We start from the raw sequence: 20109 nt of genomic DNA on the forward strand, positions 1-20109 counted from the left end.
ACTGTTTTGCGTGATTTCCTTCTCCTGTACTCAGTAGTGAAGCTCCTTGAGATAGCAAAAAACATCCCTGCAAGCTGTTGCCTGCAAAGCTAACTTTGCAGTATGATCGCAACAACCGGGTCAAGTTATACTATTCACTCCACTGTCTCCCCCGCACAGTTACCATGGTAAGGAAGAGCTGTCTTGATTTTTTACACCTAAATTTTATCCATGACAATATCCAGTTTACGATGGAAGTGGGAAAGGTAGGTGCTTCATTTTTAGATGTCTTATTCAGTCAGAAAGTGGATGGATAATTACAGCTAAAAACGTTTTTCTTATGTGTAAATAAATTTAAGCCCCAAAAACTAAAATAATTTATGTAAACCTACATAAGAAACACTGTTTTTATGTATTAATTCTGTGTATTGTCTTTAAGTTGTCTTATAATGTAAAATTGGAATTAATTTTTCTTAAATGTGGGAGAGCATACAGGTATTAAAAACTAGCAAAAGAGTGAAATTTTATTTTTTATTGGCAAATAATACATCAGACACAGCACAAGCGGAGTCAACAAACAAATTTCATAAAATCAGCCGCACTGGAAAGGAGCATAGCGAAGTCTCTTGAATATTTATCCATGCAAGGGGCATCTAGAACAGGAAGAGACTAAGGAAAAACGACAGTAAATCTGTCTTTAGTTGTCTACTTGTATACGAATATGAGCAGCGTCTGGCTCTCTCTCTCTCCTAAGGCCCGTTTTCTACTGATGTTTCCACTTTTGTACTTTAAACACATTCTCAGGGAGTGTAAAGTATTCATCTACAGAAAAGAATTGTCAATATATGAATAACTGTTATTGTTTATCAATTTTTCTATAATGTTAACCTTTCCTGCCAACCTTTCTATGTATCAGCTAGGAGAACTGCAAGACTGCAGACATATCGCTCGGTGGCCGCTGCCGAACATCATTGATGTTTGAATTTGTAACAGCCACTTGTGTCCCTGAGATATGTTACGCCGATCTGTAAATGAAGTTTTTGGGCAGCACATGTGCGTAATATTAATGAACGGCATACGCCCAACAAACGATGCGCGCAGTTAGTCCACTCCAGCAGTATCAAAGCAGGTTTGACAAAATCTTGAATTATTAATTCTCTCTCTCTCTCTCTCTCTCTCTCTGAAGTAAATTTATTTGTGACGTGTGATAATTTCAATCTATCATCTTTTTTTTATATACTTGACTGCTGCTTTTAATCAACGGCACTCCAGTTAATTTCCTCTTACCAAATTTTTTTTTCAATCACCACTAAAGAGCGCCAAACGAAACAAGAGAGAAAACTTTTCTTTTTTGAAAATAATAATTCAAGCTTCTGTATGCCATAAGCCCACACATGCAGACCTATACTTGCAGGCCTCTAGTTGTCACCACCCTTCAAAAACTGTGATCATTCTTCATATGCTTGTGCACCAGACACATGCTGTGTGCAATAGAGAGAGCCTTGTAAAGAGGCTAGAACATTCTTCACAAGTGATTAGGACAGCTCTAAAGAGGAGTAAATGTGACTGTCAACACGATGAAGAATATATGGAGCTATTGAAGTTCAGGATGTTCCTTCCAAATGAGAAACATTTCACAAAAATTATGCAGAATTCTAAAGAAACATTTCATTATCTTCCAGCCACCTAGAAAAGCCTCTCTCCCTCTTCTCAGCTCGGTAAAGCATCATCTACGTTTGTGGGAGTCAGAAGTCCACAGAAGATTATATCAATGTGGCAAAGCCAACGTTGGTCAGACTAAAAGTAGGTGTGAGGAACATGATCGCCACACCCACCTTTCACAGTCCAATAAGTCACTCATTGATGAGCACTGTATCTCCACAGGACATTCTATAGATTACAAGGTATTTTCAGAAAATAAGTGTACTAGATTCTTTTTCTTTTTTTAAAAAAAAAGTGTATTTGGAAAAACTTACAGGATATTGTTGACTATTTTTCCACATGATCATGATCCCATTCAATGCATGTGGTGAGCCATGGCACAAACTTCTTTAAGCTTTCAAAAAAAAAGCTCCCAACAGCTCCTTCCCCTACTTCAGAATCTCTTTCTGCACCTGCTCATCAGTTGAAAATTTAATTCCACTCACATATGCCTTCAGGAATGTGAAAAGATGATAATCTGAAGGTATCAAGTCAGAAAAATACAGAGGGATCTACATCTACATCCATACTCCGCAAGCCACCCGACAGTGTGTGGCGGAGGGTACCTTGAGTACCTCTATCGGTTCTCCCTCGTATTGTTCATGGAAAGAAGGATTGTCGGTATGCTTCTGTGTGGGCTCTAATCTCTCTGATTGTATCCTCATGGTCTCTTCGCGAGATATACGTAGGAGGGAGCAATATACTGCTTGACTCTTCGGTGAAGGTATGTTCTCGAAACTTCAACAAAAGCCCGTACCAAGCTCTGAGCATCTCTCCTGCAGAGTCCTCCACTGGAGTTTATCTATCATCTCCGTAACGCTTTCGCGATTACTAAATGATCCTGTAAAGAAGCACGTTGCTCTCCGTTGGATCTTCTCTATCTCTTCTATCAACCCTATCTGGTACAGATACCACACTGCTGAGCACTATTCGAGAAGTGGGCGAACAAGCGTACAAAACAAGCATTGTTCAAAACATCCCAACCAAATGAGCCCAAGAGCACCTCGGCAGTTCAGGCTGTGCGAGGACAGGCATTGTCGTGCAACAAGCACACTCGTCTCGTCAGTATTCCTCTCCTTTTGTTTTGAATGCTCCTTTTGAATTTTTCTTAGGGCCTCTCAATATCGTTGTGTGTTGACCGTCTCCCCCTGAGGCAGAAATTCAATCAAAATTCTACTTTTTTGGTCCCCAAACACTGAACCTATGACTTTTTTGCCCAAAATTGTGGTTTTGAATTTTTTGCCGTATGAGGAATTCATATGACATCACTGTGACAACTGTCTTTCTGTCTACGACATGTAACGAGCCCCTAATGTTTCATCTCCAGTCACAACAGAGTTCAGGTAATCCTCACTCTCCATTTCAAGCTGCTCAAGAAACACGTGGACATTACTGACCCAATTTTTCTTGTGCTGCTCGGTCAACTGTTTTTGGACGCATCTAGCACACAGTTTCTGGTATCCCAGCATTTCTGTGAGTGCGTCTTATACGAGAGTTCTAGAGAGATGTGGAAACAACACTGAAATTTCATCAAATCCCAATCAGTGGTCTCCATCAACAGTTTCTTCAATTTTTTGTGTGAATTTATAAGTCAAAGTGGTAGATCTTCCACTCCTCTGTTTGTAATGAACATTTGTTCTGCTTCCACCACATTCCCTACACCACTTAAATGCACTTGTTCTGTTCATAACACCTTTGCTGTAAACCATTTTGATTTGCGAAAAAATTTCACTAGGTGTTATTCCGTCGTTGAGCAGGAAACTAAGCACAGTACGCGGCTCGCACTTGGCAGAATTTCTTACTTATATCTTTCGTGCAACTAGACACTGCAATGCGAGTTTACATACTGTTGTGTCCCTGCAATGTTTTATCTGGCCAGGGGATTCCTCTCTACTACTCAGTGTTGCCAACCCTCAAAAAAATTTAAAAAATCTACAGCCCATTGTGGCCACAATACACTTACTTTCTGAATATGCATCGTATTTTGTTACGAAATGCTTGGCCATGATGAAATCCTTCTGGGATTCAATTATTAAGGAATCTACAAAATTGCATTTGGCGGAAGATCTCATTAATTGCGATGGTGGCTTTAAACCAGGTAACGCTTGGGGACCTTGTGATTTTCCCAGTTCTTCACAAATATAGAAAATTTTATGCCTAATGACACATCCAACAATAATTTTGTTATGTTGAGCACTGAATTTTAACTCCAGAGGTCCATAATTCAACAAAGGGCGTGCTTGTAACATCACAGGTGCACATGCAACAGTGTGTCTCAGATGGAGCAACATTCAATAGTGTGCTAATTCAACAGAGGGCAATAATGCAGTGAAAACCTATGCACATCCACCACAACACCAATTTGCTATATAAAGCCAAGTTGCGCACCTGCAATATCCAAAGTACAAAAGATGGCCGAATGGTTGTCAATCGAAATATTAAGGCAAGATGTCATCTGGCTGCAAGCCCGAAACATCATGGAATATTAATGCTGTTCCATGCTAATTAAAATACTACATGTAGTTCTTCCCCAAAGTAAGACATATCACAAACGTACTACCAACCTCCAAATGTTTCTATACATCAAATTTCTGATCCAATTTTAACGAACAACGACAAACTTTATTGAATTCGGTGACAACCAGCTGTAATGTTGCAACGGCCAGGTTAATGCTCTTTTCCACGTTTCGAAAGAATGGTTGTGTCCTCAGAGCAAGTTCAACTAGCACCATCTCAACACAATGGAACACTAAAGTACAAGAAAACAGGGTTTTGGCTGACAGTAGCAGTAACTAACCCAGTTTTTCAGATGGACAGAGGGAAGGACAGGTAAACATACATGGCCTCATATTTGGGACTGTGGAGTTCACTATGTCTGGCCATCCTTGCTTAGGTTGTATTGAGTCACTTCAGGCAAATGCTGGCATTGTTCCTTCAAGATCTTGGTTGACCACTTGTCCTATCTTCATAAATCATACTTACATATTCTGTGTATAACCGCATTTTGAGCTATTTGTTTTCATTGTATTACCACCAGATGACTCTTAGATGACTAATAATAAATGTAAATTGTACAAACAAAATGGTTTTTCACTGTGGTAGTTGCAATACAACCATTATTTTTAAAACAGTACAGTGCTTAATGGTCAGAATGGATAAGCTGAATGTTTTGCCTCTGCCTCAACACAGTTTTGAAATGCCATTAAGTTCAACCTTTTCTCAAAACCATTGCAACTGATAGTCTTCTAATGGTACTTCAAATAATCTTCCTTACTTTCAAGAAAATGACTGTTCCATTTATAGAATTCAGAACCTCTTACTGTGTTCTTTGTTTGTCATCTTTAACCTCTTATGTTTTTGACACAATATTACATTGAGTCAGTTCACACCCATTTCTATTTTGAAGGATATTACATTCAGGTTCGTAGTAAGGCACATGGTCAGGAGGCTGTGGGGGAAGGGTCAAGAGGGAACAGAAAGCAGAACAGAGGAGGATCAGAGAATGGTGAAAGACAGGTGGATGTACTGGCGGGGAGTGATGCGTAATGAGAGTGAGGGGAGAAGTCTTCTGTAGCTGGTTCTCAGGGGTGGCGGGACGACTGGTGGTGTGTGGGGATATGAGATAAGAAATCTGTTTGCAGACTAGGTTTTGGGGGATAGTGTCTGTCTGTGAAGGCCTTTGTGAGAGCTTCATCATACTGGGCAAGGAAACGGAAGCCACTACAGATGTGCCATCCCCGGTTGGCTATGCTGTATGGGAGGGATATTTTGGTGTGGAAGGGATGGCAAATGTAGAAAGCAGATACTTTTGGTGGTTGGTGGGTTTAATGTGGACAAAGGTGTGGATGAAACTCTCAGAGAGGAGGAGGTCAGTATCCAGGAAGGTAGCACACTGGGTTAAGCAGGACCAGGTGAAGTGGATGGGAGAAGTTTCAAGGTTGTGAAGGAATGAGAACAGGATGTCTTGGCCCTGAGCCCAGAATATGAAGATATCGTCAATGAACATGAACCAGACCAGACCAGTAGTTTGGGTTGGCTATAATGCACAGCATTGTATAGTAGTGAAACATGGACTGTAGGAAAACTGGAACAGAAAGGAATCAAAGAATTTGAGATGTGGTACTACAGACGAATGTTAAAAACTGGGTGGGCCGATAAGGTACAGAACGATGAAGTTTGCTGTAAAATCGAAGAGTAAAAGAATATATGGAAAACACAAGAAAAAGGGAAAGGATGACAGTATATGTGTTAAGACATCAGGGAATAACTTCCATGGTAACAGAAGGAGCTGTAGAGGGTAAAAACTGTAGAGGAAGACCGAGAGTGGAATACATCCAGCAAATAATTGAGGACATAGGTGGAGAGGTTGACACAGGAGAGGAATTTGTGATGGGCCACACCAAACCAATCAGAGGACTGATAGGGTGGGGTGTGGCACAGGGGTGGTGGTGGGAGGGAGGGTCCCTCTAGGTAGCGCATAAGCAGGTTGGCAAAGGAAAGAGGTAGTGGGTTTGGAGTCTAAAGGACATTGGGAGAGGTAGCACTGAATAGCAGCAAGCAAGGGCATGAGGGATACTGGTGTGTGGGGAAGTGGTGTTAAAAGTGATGAGTTGGGATCCAGGAGGTAAAGGGGCAGGGATGATGGAGAGTCGGTAAAGGACGTGGTTGGTATCCCTGATGAGGGAGGCTAGATTTCAGGCAATTGGTTGGACGTGTTGGTCAATGAGGACCGAAATTCTTTCAGTGGAAGCACGTCAAACAGCTACAATGGGGTACACAGGGCTGTTGGGTTTGTGGATTTTGGAGAGCATGCAAAAAGTACGGGTGCAGGGTGTCAAAGGGGTGAGGAGGGAAACAGATTCAGGGGAGATGTTCTGGGAGGGCGTAAGGCTTTAAGCAGGCACTGGAGGTTTTGTTTGATTTCTGGTAGGGGTCACTCTGACAGAGTTTAGGTGTACAGAAGTCTGACTATTGGCAGATGTCTTGTGCCAGGTAGTCACCACAATTCACACAGTTGTGGAACCTTTGTCTGCAGGTAGGACGAATAGTCAAGATCTGTTTTGAGGTTGTCCTTTCTTCTGCTGAGAGGTTGGTGGCCTTTAGGAATGTACCTGGGGAAGGATGGTACTGCTGAGTTGCGAGGTAAGGAGTTCCTGTAAAGTGATCAGAAAGTGGTAAGGTGGGAGGAGAGTAGGATCACAGTTGGTTGGTGGTATGAATTGGGAAACGCAGTATTCAATGTTGGGATAGCATTGGTTTTTGTTGGAGGGATTGGTGGCAAATAAATGGTTCCACTGCAAGGATTGGAAGGAGAAGAGCAGGTATCTGACAAGTCTAACATACTAAATTTGGGTGTAGTGGTGAAGGTGAGGCCATTTCGGGCCTGAGGATTTTGGTGGAAAGGTTATCAGAAGTTTTCTGGGATTGTTTCGTCTCTGGATTTAGTGGAGGGTTGACAGGGAGTTTTGGGGATGTGTCAATTCTGAAAGGTCAGCTGGGCAGGGTATGGATGCTATGAGGGGTTGATGAAGAGGAACACTGTGGGTAGGATAGGGGTTGGATTATGGTGCCACTAGGTGGAAGTGGGATGTCAGCAGGCTGGATAACCTATAGAGGTGGTGTCAGGAATGCTCTTTCATGTGCAGACAGGCACTATCCCCCAGACCCAATACCATTCTATATTCCCGAACACCCCCACTCCACCTCCCCCACTCCCAAAAACGTGACACAAAGGAGCACTCCCTTTGTCACCCAACACCACCCTGGACTGTAACAAGTCAACCACACCCTTCATTAGCACTTTCTCATTATCTATCATCACGCTCTGAAATGAGGGACACTCTACCCAAAATCATTCCTTCCTCTCTGAAAGAGGTGTTCCGTCACCTATCCAACCTCAACATCCTAGTCCATTTCTACGCCACTCTCAATCCCAGCCCCTTGCTATAGGGATTATATTGCTGCAGAAGATTCAGGTGCAACACCTGTGCAATCCACCCACCCAGCACTTCCTATTCCAGTCATGTCACAAGCTTATCCCATCGCATCAGAGAGCAGGCCACCTACGAAAGCAGCCATGTTATATATCAGTTCTGCTGCCATCATTTCATAGCTTTTTAGATTGGGATGACTGTCAACCCAGGATGAATGGCAATAACCAAACTGTGGCCAAGAGCAAAGTGGACCATCCTGTAGCACAACATGCAGCTGGATATATCATGCTCGATTTCAATGGCTGCTTCACAGGGTGGACAGTCAGTATCCTCTCCTCCATCACTAATTTTTCTGAAGAGCCCAGATGGGGGCTATCCTTGCAACACATTCTCCGCTTATACAACCATCATGGCCTCAACATATTTTAACTGCCCCCACACCCTCCATCCAACAGTTTCCACATTCTGTCCTATCATCGCCTCCCAATTCACATCCCCTCACCCTCACTGGACACCACTCTCTGCCAATCCATCTATTGGTCTTTTCCCGTTCTCTGCTCCTTTCCTTTTCTGCTCCCCACTCCCCTCCCCCTTCCCCCCCCCCCCCCCCCCAAAAAAAAAAAAAAAATAAATAAATAAATGAATCAAAAATAAAATCACCCGACACTTTGGCTGGAAACCTTGTCCTGCTACCATCAAGGCAGCACTGACTTCTCCCCATCTCACCCCTACTCCGCCCCTTCACTGCCCTGATCTGGTCTGCTGTTTCCATTTGATGTGATGCAGTTGCATTCTGTCTGCAGCAGCCAGAGGCAGTGGTCACATGTGCATAGATGTGCTTGCTTGTGTTTGTGTGTGTTTTTCTTTCTGAAGAAGGCTTTGGCTGAAAGTTCAATGTTTAGCTGTATTTTCACTATCTTTACAGTGAGTAGCACCCTATCCTTGTCACAATATTGTGGTTATCATAATATGTCATATGACCTGTTTACTGGCATCAGCAGCATTATAACTGAATTATCTCCACCTTCTTAAGCAGGTAGATTTATAAAACAAATATTTAGAAAGCAGTGGCTTGACAGTTGTTGTGTTAACATAGGTGGGTCATCAGATCAACATACTTGGGATGATTGCAAATGCATTCTTTCATGATCAAAAGTGTGCAATGATGAAGTCTATACTAAAACATTAAGTGAAAACGTGAAGTATGCAGCAGCACCATGATGAATAATTCAAGAGGACAGTGAATACGACAATGAAGTTGCACTGTCCACATTGTTTGATCAGCAGGACATATGGAACTTGCAGTGAATGTGTTTTAACCATATTTGTGCAGCAACGCATTTGTATTTGTACCAACAAAGTATTCATTTACTGGAAGTCCAAGATTGAAAGAGTGAATCAATAATTCAGAGGATGGCTGGAAAAGTGGTTCTGAAGTATCACTCAGGTGTGGAAGACAGACCTGGAAAGCAAGGTCACTTGTCAAATGATGTTTATCCTCTCCACTTTCTTGAAAGATATTTTCCACTGCATGTGGCAGCTACAAACAAAAAGGAAAAATGCCACAAGAAGATGTAATATTTGTGCATGAAAAATTATCAGAAGAGTGTTTTATATATAACACTCCCCCCCCCCCCCCCCAAAAAAAATTGTGTCTAATTGAAACAGTTACGGGATTAATTCCATGCCAACATCTTACACTAAGAACCCGAATGAACAACAATACTCGACATACCACTTCAACTAATTTGATTCACTTGTTGCGGACATGAGGATATTCATCGCACAAGGAGTAACACAGCAGAGACCTTTAGTCACTAATATTTGTTTTTATTGTTATTACAAGAGGCCTTGCCGAACCTAAGTGTCTGGTGCCACCTTCTCATTCAGCATGGATTCAGACCTTTCGCTGGTTACATTTATTTTAATTAAAAAGACATATTAACTGTAACAGTATATAATAACATGAAATAATTTAACTGTTTTAATGAGAAGTTACGTATGTGTTTAACTCTTATTCTACTATATCTGTGAATTCTTATGAGTGGAGATATTGTAAAGTGCAGATGACAATATTAAATCTTACCAACATACTGTTAAAAGTTATGTTCCTCTCAACTTCTTCAGTAAGGTCCTCACATTTTCTCAATATACTCCTTTATTTTTTTCTTTTTTTCTTACTCAATATTGTTAAAATTATATTGAAAGTAATATTGTTAACCAAGTGCATATTTCTGTGAACTCATTTTATCCAGAAGCAAGAGAACTCATGCGTTAATCTACTTACTAGCCCATGGAGCTACAGGACCTGAAATGCATCCAGTAATATAGTAAAGCACAATGATCTCAGACAAGGCACTGGTTATTGTATGTTCCTAGTCTTTAACTGTAACAGCATCATTCACCTATCTATGCATGGGAAGAAAAGACCACAGAACAGACATCTCACAGGTGTGATGAATCTAGGCATGTTTTGAATTCTGGCTCTAAATCCAGTCAATTGGCAGCAGAGCAACTTGTCACTTTTCATGAAAACGCACTCCAGCGGCCTTTTTTCCATAACCTACACCATCCTTTCCCATAACCTACACCATCCAATAAACAAATTTACGTGGGAAAGTTGTCACTGAAGTAGACTGTGAATTTGGATTGGGGTGCATGTGACCAAGTCCTCAGGTTTGATGCAAAATGTGTTGTTTCAATGCGGAAGAATGCCATAAAATATAAACTGTTAAGTCAGATACTTGCCCTTGTAACACTAACCAAAACGGCCTTGCTGTGCTCGTACTGCGAACGGCTGAAAGCAGGGGAAACTACTTCCGTAATTTTTCCCGAGGGCATGTAGCTTTACTGTATGGTTAAATGATGGTGACCTCTTGGGTAAAATATTCCAGAGGTAAAATAGTACCCGCATTTGGATCTCCGGGCAGGGACTACTCAGGAGGACGTTGTTATCAGGAGAAATAAAACTGGCATTCTTCAGATCAGAGCATTGAATGTCAGATCCCTTAATTGGGCAGGTAGGTTAGAAAATTTAAAAAGGGAAATGGATGGGTTAAATTTAGATATAGTGGGGATTAGTGAAGTTCGGTGGCAGGAGGAACAAGACTTCTGGTCAGGTGACTACAAGGTTATAAATACAAAATCAAATAGGCGTAATGCAGGAGTAGGTTTAATAATGAATAGCAAAATAGGAATGCAGGTAAGCTACAACAAACAGCATAGTGAACGCATTATTGTGGCCAAGATATTTATGAAGCCCACGCCTACCACAGTAGTACAAGTTTATATGCCAACTAACTCCACAGATGACGAAGAGATTGATGAAATGTATGATGAGATAAAAGAAATTATTCAGATAGTGAAGGGAGACGAAAATTTAATAGTTATGGGTGACTGGAACTCGATAGCAGGAAAAGGAAGAGAAGGAAACGTAGTAGGTGAATATGGAATGGGAGTAAGGAATGAAAGAGGAAGCCGCCTGGTAGAATTTTGCACAGGGCATAACTTAGTCATAGCTAACACTTGGTTCAAGAATCATAAAAGAAGGTAGTATACATGGAAGAAGCCTGGAGATAGTGGAAGATCTCAGATAGATTATATAATGGTGAGACAGAGATTCAGGAACCAGGTTTTAAACTGTAAGACATTTCCAGGGGCAGATGTGGACTCTTACCACAATCTATTGATTATGAACTGTAGATTAAAACTGAACAACAGGCAAAAAGGTGGCAATTTGAGGAGATGGGACCTGGATAAACTGAAAGAACCAGAGGTTGCAGAGAGCTTCAGGGAGAGTATTAGAGAATGATTGACAAGAATGGTGGAAAGAAATAAAATAGAGGAAGAATGGGTAGCTTTATGAAATGAAATAGTGAAGGTAGCAGAGGATCAAGTAGGTAAAAAGATGAGGGCTAATAGAAATCCTTGGGTACCAGAAGAGTTAATGCATTTAATTGATGAAAGGAGAAAATATAAAAACGCAGTAAATGAAGCAGGCAAAAAGGAATACAAATGTCTCAAAAATGAAATCGACAGGAAGTGCAAAAGTGGCTAAGCACAGATGGCTAGAGGACAAATGTAAGGATGTAGAGACGTACATCACTAGGGGTAAGATAGATACTGCCTACAGGAAAATATAGGAGACCTTTGGAGAAAAGAGAACCACTTGCATGAATATCAAGAGCTCAGATGGAAATTCAGTTCTAAGCAAAAAAGGGAAAGCAGAAAGGTGGAAGCAGTATATAGAGGGTCTATACAAGGGTGATGTTCTTGAGGGCAATATTACAGAAATGGAAGAGAATGTAGATGAAGATGAAATAGGAGATATGATACTGCGTGAAGAGTTTGACAGAGCACTGAAAGAGCTACGGGGAAACAAGGCCCCAGCAGTAGATAACACTCCATTAGAACTACTGACAGCCTTGGGAGAGCCAGTCCTAGCAAAACCCTACCATTTACTGGATTGGATTGTTTTGGGGGAAGAGACCAAACAGTGAGGTCACCGGTCTCATCGGATTAGGGAAAGACTGGGAAGGAAGTCGGCCGTGCCCTTTAAAAGGAGCCATCCTGGTATTTGCCTGGAGTGATTTAGGGAAATCACGGAAAACCTAAATCAGGATGGCCGGACGCGGGATTGAACCGTCGTCCTCCCGAATGCGAGGCCAGTGTGCTAACCACTGCGCCACCTCGCTCAGTACCATTTAGTGAGCAAGATGTATGAGACAGGCGAAGTATCCCCACACTTCAAGAAGAATATAATAATTCCAATCCCAAAGAAAGCAGGTGTTGACAGATGTGAAAATTACCGAACTATCAGTTCAACAAACCACGGCTGTGAAATACTAACACGAATTCTTTACAGACGAATGGAAAAACTGGTAGAAGCCGACCTCGGGGAAGATCAGTTTGGATTCCATAAAAATGTTGGAACATATGAGGTAAAACTGACCCTACGACTTATCTTAGAAAATAGATTAAGAAAAGGCAAACCTACGTTTTTAGCATTTGTAGATTTAGAGAAAGCTTTTGACAATGTTGACTGGAATACCCTCTTTCAAATCCTGAAGGTGGCAGGGGTAAAATACAGGAAGCAAAAGGCTATTTACTATTTGTACAAAAACCAGATGGCACTTGTAAGAGTCGAGGGGCATGAAAGGGAAGCAGCGGTTGGGAAGGGAGTGAGACACGGTTGTAGCCTGTCCCCGATGTTATTCAATCTGTATATTGAGCAAGCAGTAAAGGAAACAAAAGAAAAATTCAGAGTAGCAATTAAAATCCATGGAGAAGAAATAAAAACTTTTCGGTTTGCCGATGACATTGTAACTCTGTCAGAGACAGCAAAGGACCAGGAACAGTAGCTGAATGGAATGGACAGTGTCTTGAAAGGAGGATATAAGATGAACACCAACAAAAGCAAAACTAGGATAATGGAGTGTAGTCGAATTAAATCGGGTGATGCTGCGGGAATTAGATTAGGAAATGAGATGCTTAAAGTAGTAAATGAGTTTTGTTATTTGAGGAGCAAAATAACTGATGATGGTCGAAGTAGAGATGATATAAAAATGGCAAAGAAATTGTTTCTGAAGAAGAGAAATTTGTTGACATCGAGTATAGATTTTAGTGTCAGGAAGTCATTTCTGAAAGTATTTGTATGGAGTGTAGCCATGTATGGAAGTGAAACATGGACGATAAATAGTTTAGACAAGAAGAGAACATAAGCTTTAGAAATGTGGTGCTACAGAAGAATGCTGAAGATTAGATTGGTAGATCACATAACTCATGAGGAGGTATTGAATAGAATTGGAGAGAAGAGAATTTTGTGGCACAAATTGACTAGAAGAAGGGATCGGTTGGCAGGGCATATTCTGAGGCATCAAGGGATCACCAATTTAGTATTGGAGGGCAGCTTGGAGGGTAAAAATCGTAGAGGGAAACCAAGAGATGAATACACTAAACAGATTCAGAAGTATGTAGGTTGCAGTAGGTACTGGAAGATGAAGAAGCTTGCACAGGGTAGAGTAGCATGGAGAGCTGCATCAAACAAGTCTCTGGACTGAAGACCACAACAACATAAGTCAGATAACTGGGATCACTGAACTCTTACAAAAAATTGATGAACCAACAGAGGCACATAGTAAAATTTGCACTTTAATGATTGAGGGAGGAGCTCTGACATACTGAAATCTAAAAATTCAGCAACATAACCCTGCTAGTTAGTAAATAAGAAGCAACACAATAAAACAGGATTTATTGAAATCAGCATGCCACAGAAACTGGTAAGTAGTCAGATATCTCACTGAAAAGGCAGGAGGAAGACTGACATCAATAGAGCGAGGGTTAGGAATGGTAGAGGAAGAAATTCAGTTGTTTCCTATTAAAAAGAACCATCTCAGCATTTGCCCTAAACGATTTAGGGAAACTACAAAAAATCTAAATCTAGATGGCTGAATGGGAACTTGAACCTTAGTTCTCCCAAATGAGAGGTCAGTGTATTAATGTGCTACCTGTCAGTGTCTACAACTCATTCAGTTAATTCATCCTAGACAGCTCAACAGTGTTGCTCTACCTTTACATACAGAGTAGAGCACCCAGGGTGTTTTAGGCTCTTTCATCTACTACCAACAAACTTTGGCAAGTCTGCACAGCACTAGGAGACAGGAGAACAGATGAAGAATTCTAGCTGTCAATCACATCTTTGCTACAGCACCTTCAGCTCTGTAGCATGCATTCTAATTAAATAAGGTAGTCGTACAATGAAGACATGATGTGGAAAAAATAGAGTAATTAAGGGAACACTCATCACAGTCCCGTCAGTGTACATCACTTGAACACACTAACATTTATTTTAAATGTCATCAAGGTATGGCTCATCATTTGATTTACACTTCGCAATTTTCTGGGACTGGTTGATTTTGAAAAGAAACTTGGGCCTCATTTATATCGAAGTTGTGTTAACCTTATAGTTAACACATTCACATCTACCAATCTAAACGCCTCAATTCTGCTTCACCCAGTCTTCTAATGACCACAATGCTCATGGTAAATTATCAACAAAGCTCCACTTGCAAGAGAAATGGTAGGGCTTACTGCAATTTCTGCTACAAAATGTACCTGCTATATGGCTAGCAGTAACTACCTAACTTCTGTGCAGTTACTAGGTAAGTCATGATAAGACCTCCTACACCAGACCTGTCACAGTTATTTCCTGTCAACAAAGGCAGGGCAACATGTGAAAGCAACTAATTCAGCTCCAACCGCTGCACGACATTCTTTGTGGGCTTGACCATTAATAAACTACCTGTCCCCACAAACAGCTACTGCCAAATTAGGGCCAAGAGACAACTGGATCACTCAACTGCCAAAAACACTGCACGACACAGTGTTCGTGAGGTCCGTGGGGGCTTCATAGTCTATGCCATTTGGACCTATCGCACCAATACCAGTTTTTTTCCTCCTCCTCTTTCTTCTTCTAAATAGCGCAGGTCTCCTTCCTTCCACAGCCCTCTGGCTTCAATCTTCACTAGTACCTGCCCTCTTCCCTTTGATGTTCCCACTCCATCTCACGTATGCCTTCTACCCCCAGCTCACCTAAGCAGTCCTCTGCCTTTCCCTGTCCATCTCTCTCCTCTCCCACCCTAGCACTGCTCTTCCAATGCTCCACCTAGCAGTCTACCATCCTGTACCTACATGCTCCTACAGACAACAAAACTTCTTCCCCACCCTTGTCCGGCTATTCACCCCGTATCTACACTCACCTCTCGCATATCCCACTGCCCACCTCAGCTGAGATAACTCTCCTCATCTCAGTGGGGCCACACACACAAAGAACAGAGAAGACAGTGATCGAGAGAGAGAGAGAGAGAGAGAGAGAGAGAGGGAGGAGGAACGGGGGGGGGGGGGGGGGGTAAGTTAAATGTGCTTGTCTGCTGTTCAAAGCCTCCTCTACATATTTCTGTAACGATGTGTTACTATATTACATTATAGGTGAAAAAAATTATTTCTTTTATACTTTGGGTAACTTGATGTGAAGATGCACACCAAAGTATGTGCCTACGGAACTAGAAGTGAATGAGGAAGAAATTGCAAAATCTTGAAAGCCGTATAAAATGGCATATCTCTTAGAACAGCTGCAGTTCTATATAGAATTATTATTCCTAGTTATTTGGCATATATGGAAACAGCAATACATTGGGTCAATGGAAGCATCCAATTCCACCCATCTGCTTTGACCCGTGACGTAATGGTAGCGTTGTATGTGACATTACTATGGCATCTACATCTACATCCATACTCTGCAAGCCACCTGACGGTGTGTGGTGGGCTAGCACAATGTGCTGTTGCATTTGATGGTGCCCTCTGGTGGTGGATGTCGACTTTTAAGTTTAGTATGTGGTACTGGATTCATTTAAGTTTTGGTTGTCATCATGCTAACATGGTTTTGAGTTTAGGTTATTAGAGCAGTACTGTATGTTATGGAAGTGTTTTCAGTGAGTTACTAAAATTTTTCTTTTCTTTTTATGTGTTTGGAATTTTTGTCAGGTCTGATTAGTTTGGTGTTTGTTGTGCGGAAAGAATTTTCTTTTTAGTTAGGTATGTATATGACAGTGAACTTCACGTGTGTGTGTGTGTGGAAGGGGGGGGGGGGGCAACCCATGTGGTATTGCCAGAGGCTTTTGTTGGTAATGAATTTTTGTTCTGGTTTTATTCTACAGTAATTGTGATATTTTGTCTATTTTACATGTATGGTAGATCGGGTGTTTTTTATTCATGTACTGTATTTGGGCTTTCGAGTGTTGGGGTTTTAGTTCCATTTTTCAGAGTATTAGGGGTTTGTTTTTTGGTACTAATAGCTTCAGTTGAGCTATATAGGTGAAGAGAAATGTCCGATTCTACTTTTCACACTTACAGATGTTGGTTTTTTGGTATTGATAGTTGCAGTTGAGCTATAGAGGTCAAGAGAAACAACCAATTCAACTATTCACACTTATGGGTGTTGGGTCTTTGGTATTGATGGTTGTGGGTGCGCTACATAGGTCTAGTGAAATGCCCCATTCCTGTGGTTTTGGTGGCAGAACTCTTTAATTTAAATTTATTTGGATATTATTTGTTTTAGGGTGGTGCAGTGTTTCTTTACTGATGTATTTTTAGCTTTTCCTCACTCAAAACCCCCAATTTTCTGCAGGTGTCCCACTAGTTTCATTTTATTTTTGGAGTGATATTTGTTGGCATGTGTATGTAGTGACATCATTGTCACCACATTGTATTCACTGGAACCAGCTGTTTCCACCATATTCATATGTCATGGGTCAAGGCAGATGGGTGGAATCCGACACTTCTGTAATGCCCAACACATTTAATACAAACATGAAAGATGGTAGACAAACACCAACACCACAAAACTGTTGTCATTCTAAGCACAAAAGCCAACAAGATTTCAGCAGATAAAGAGGAAGATAAGCCTTACAACTACATAATTAAAAGTTAAAAATGTGAACCATGGTTCAACTTACAAATGGACATGACAGTCTGCATACGAATATGTGAAGAGGCTGGGCTTACGTGGGCAAAGTAGTTGGGATGTATTTAAAAAAGCTGGAACTGAAATGTTTCACTAGCCATTGTCAACAGCTCAATTTACAAAAACCTCAAAACACTAGCTTACAAAACGGAACACTTCTAATATGGCAAACACACCATTTTTCTATACTATTGTGAATGACCTATTTGTTCAGATGATTTCACATGAGACTGAGTATACAATCTGGATGCTGTAGTTGGTTCGTGTCACACTGAAGTGTGCTTCTGATGTTGGGTCACAGGCAAGTTAACAGAAAGACTGCTAAACAATTATGCTTTCAGCCAAAAGGCATTCTTCTGAATTATACAACATACACACACACATATTCATGCAAATGCACCTCACACACTCATGACCACTGTCTCCAGCTGCCAAGGCCATGTATGTTGTCTAATTCAAAAGAAGGCCTTTTTTTATGCCTGTCAGTGACTCAACATCTCCACTACATTGGTAAGAAGCAATAAATCCTTTTCATAATAGTGTCATCATTCCATCCTGGGTTTTCCACTGTTTGGAGTATAGATGAACCAAGCACAAATCAATAAAATGCAACTTTTTAATGTCTCCTTCTAGACCTACAACAGAAAAAGCAAAGAACTGCACAGAGAGCAACAGGGAAAGACACCTATAAAGATGTCTAGTCCTTTCCAAAGGCAGCAATCAAACATAAAGCTGATGGAAGGAGAAAAGAGAAGAATTGACAATATCAAGTCAGATTGAAAAACTGGACAAGAAAAGAGTGGAAAGTGGGGTCAACTAAGACTACTAATTGTACAGGTCTGCTTTGTCTCTTGACGTAATGAGGTTGTGTCATGCAATGTGATATGTAAACTTACAGAAAGAGAACAGAATGCAATTTTTTCTGTTTTCATTTACTGGAATGAAGGTTGTGATGACAAACTGATCCGTAGCACAGCCAAGGTCTATGTTAGGTTAAAGGTGACAATTGGCTTCAGAGTTGGCAAAGCAATATCAAAGGCTAATATTAATCTGAACCATGAGATTTAATAATATGAAATCTGAAGCATAGACAAATTAAATGCAAGGCTGTAAGAAAAGCTATAGTGGATGAATTTTCTGATAGTGAAGAGGATAAAGCTCTTTTATAAGACAAATCTGATTGGATATCTTGAACAACTACTGCTGATTAGTCCCAAAATAACAGTCCAGAAGAATGAACACTTAAAAATTGATGCTCTGACGAAGGCAAATAGGTTAAATGATGTGCAGTTTGGAAAAAACAATGAAGTTCTATTTGTTGTGCAAACAGAAAAAAAAATAGAAAGCAAAATAAATGCAACCAACTCTATACCTTTTTCCCATTTTGCAACAGTAACATTAGTGGATTTGTATCAACCCACATTTACAAATATTACAGCTACAGTAACAGTAGGCCTTTTTTAAATAAAATTAAAAAAAAAGTAAAAAATTATTACTTGATGGAATGTGCCCCCCACCCTTTCCATTATAGCACACAATGGTAGATGATAAACAGCCCAAAACTGCTGCTGACACAAACCTTTGCTGGTGACTGGACAGCTAAGATCAAAAATAAATACACAGGGCTGGGTAGAGACAATTCTCACTACAGTCATGAATGGAATATACATAATGGAAAACAGTAACAGAACTTTGGGCAAAACTACTAATGGTTCAAATGGCTCTGAGCACTATGCGACTTAACATCTATGGTCATCAGTCCCCTAGAACTTTAGAACTACTTAAACCTAACTAACCTAAGGACATCACACAGTCATCACGAAGCAGAGAAAATCCCTGACGCCGCCGGGAATCGAACCCGGGAACCTGGGCGCGGGAAGCGAGAACGCTACCGCACGACCACGAGCTGCGGAAGGCAAAACTACTCTCTTTACTACATGGTCACTAGAGACAGAATATCAACTGAGCAAGTAATTAGTTCCATATTTCAGGAGTTGTTGTTTGTTGTACAAATATGATGCAGTTTTAAAACTACCACCCCCCTTCCCCGGCAAGTTTCCCATTTACTGAAAGGTGTGAAACTAACATCTGACAACCAAAAAAACACCTACTATCAATTTCTGTAAACACAATGGTCATAGTTAAATTATCATATGTTTACAAAATACGAGAACAATGCAACAAATATCAAACGAGTTGTATATGTTTTAAGAACAGTTAAGTTCATGAATAAGATTTTTTATTCCTGTTGCTACAGAGAACGTAAACAAAGTCTTTTGCATGTTATTTTAGCTTATGCTGAAAGAAGCTTATCAGTTGAAAATAATAATGAGCGAAGTTCGTAGTTCGCAAAAATTTGCTAGTAAAGCTTTTTAGAGAAGTAGGACTAGTTTTAACACCAATAGACGCAACACACTGCAAGAGCCACCCACTCGTCAAATGAACATATTAGCTGTCCTAGTAGATTTCTAACAAACTTTACGGCGACAGTATGTGGCATACACACACACAATTTTTCCCTGTTCGAAAGTTAAAGCATATTTAGTGCATAACGCTAACAAAAAATAAGTCTATTCAGCGACGTACAACATAAGCACTACGTAGCAGATAATAATTGGCAATTCATACCTGCGTTGAAATATAATATACACTATTAAATAATTTCTTCACTATTTATTGAGTTTGATTAATATCTATAACAACCGGGCAACGCGACCCACCACAAAACACCCCTCGCTTCATCGAAACAATCCAAAGATGGGTAGTAAAGAGATTGCATTGCTCACGCCCCATATATTACAGAAGTCTGTGCATTGCTTAACCACGAGAAATATACACAGATTGCAGCAGTAACGTCTATTTGGATCGCTGGATTGCAGCAACCCGACGCAATTCTTATATAACGACAACTAGTTTGCCCATCTGAGATTGCAGCGAAATATTTCACAACGAGATTAGCAAAATACTTTGTTCATC

The 20109-nt window shown here is 40.7% G+C and overlaps 1 protein-coding gene across 1 annotated transcript in view; it reads right to left on the minus strand.

Moving 5' to 3' along the window:
• The window catches only part of LOC124733139 (splicing regulatory glutamine/lysine-rich protein 1), a 29342-nt gene extending 9456 nt beyond the window's left edge, over positions 1–19886 (minus strand). Inside the window, exon 1 of the mRNA XM_047248527.1 lies at positions 19762–19886. The gene's annotated coding sequence lies outside the window, so the exon portion shown is untranslated. The remainder of the gene's footprint in view (positions 1–19761) is intronic.
• Between the last annotated feature and the right edge of the window lie 223 nt (positions 19887–20109).

This window comes from Schistocerca piceifrons, chromosome 1 (assembly GCF_021461385.2).
Source record: "Schistocerca piceifrons isolate TAMUIC-IGC-003096 chromosome 1, iqSchPice1.1, whole genome shotgun sequence".
Classification (NCBI taxonomy): domain Eukaryota; kingdom Metazoa; phylum Arthropoda; class Insecta; order Orthoptera; family Acrididae; genus Schistocerca; species Schistocerca piceifrons.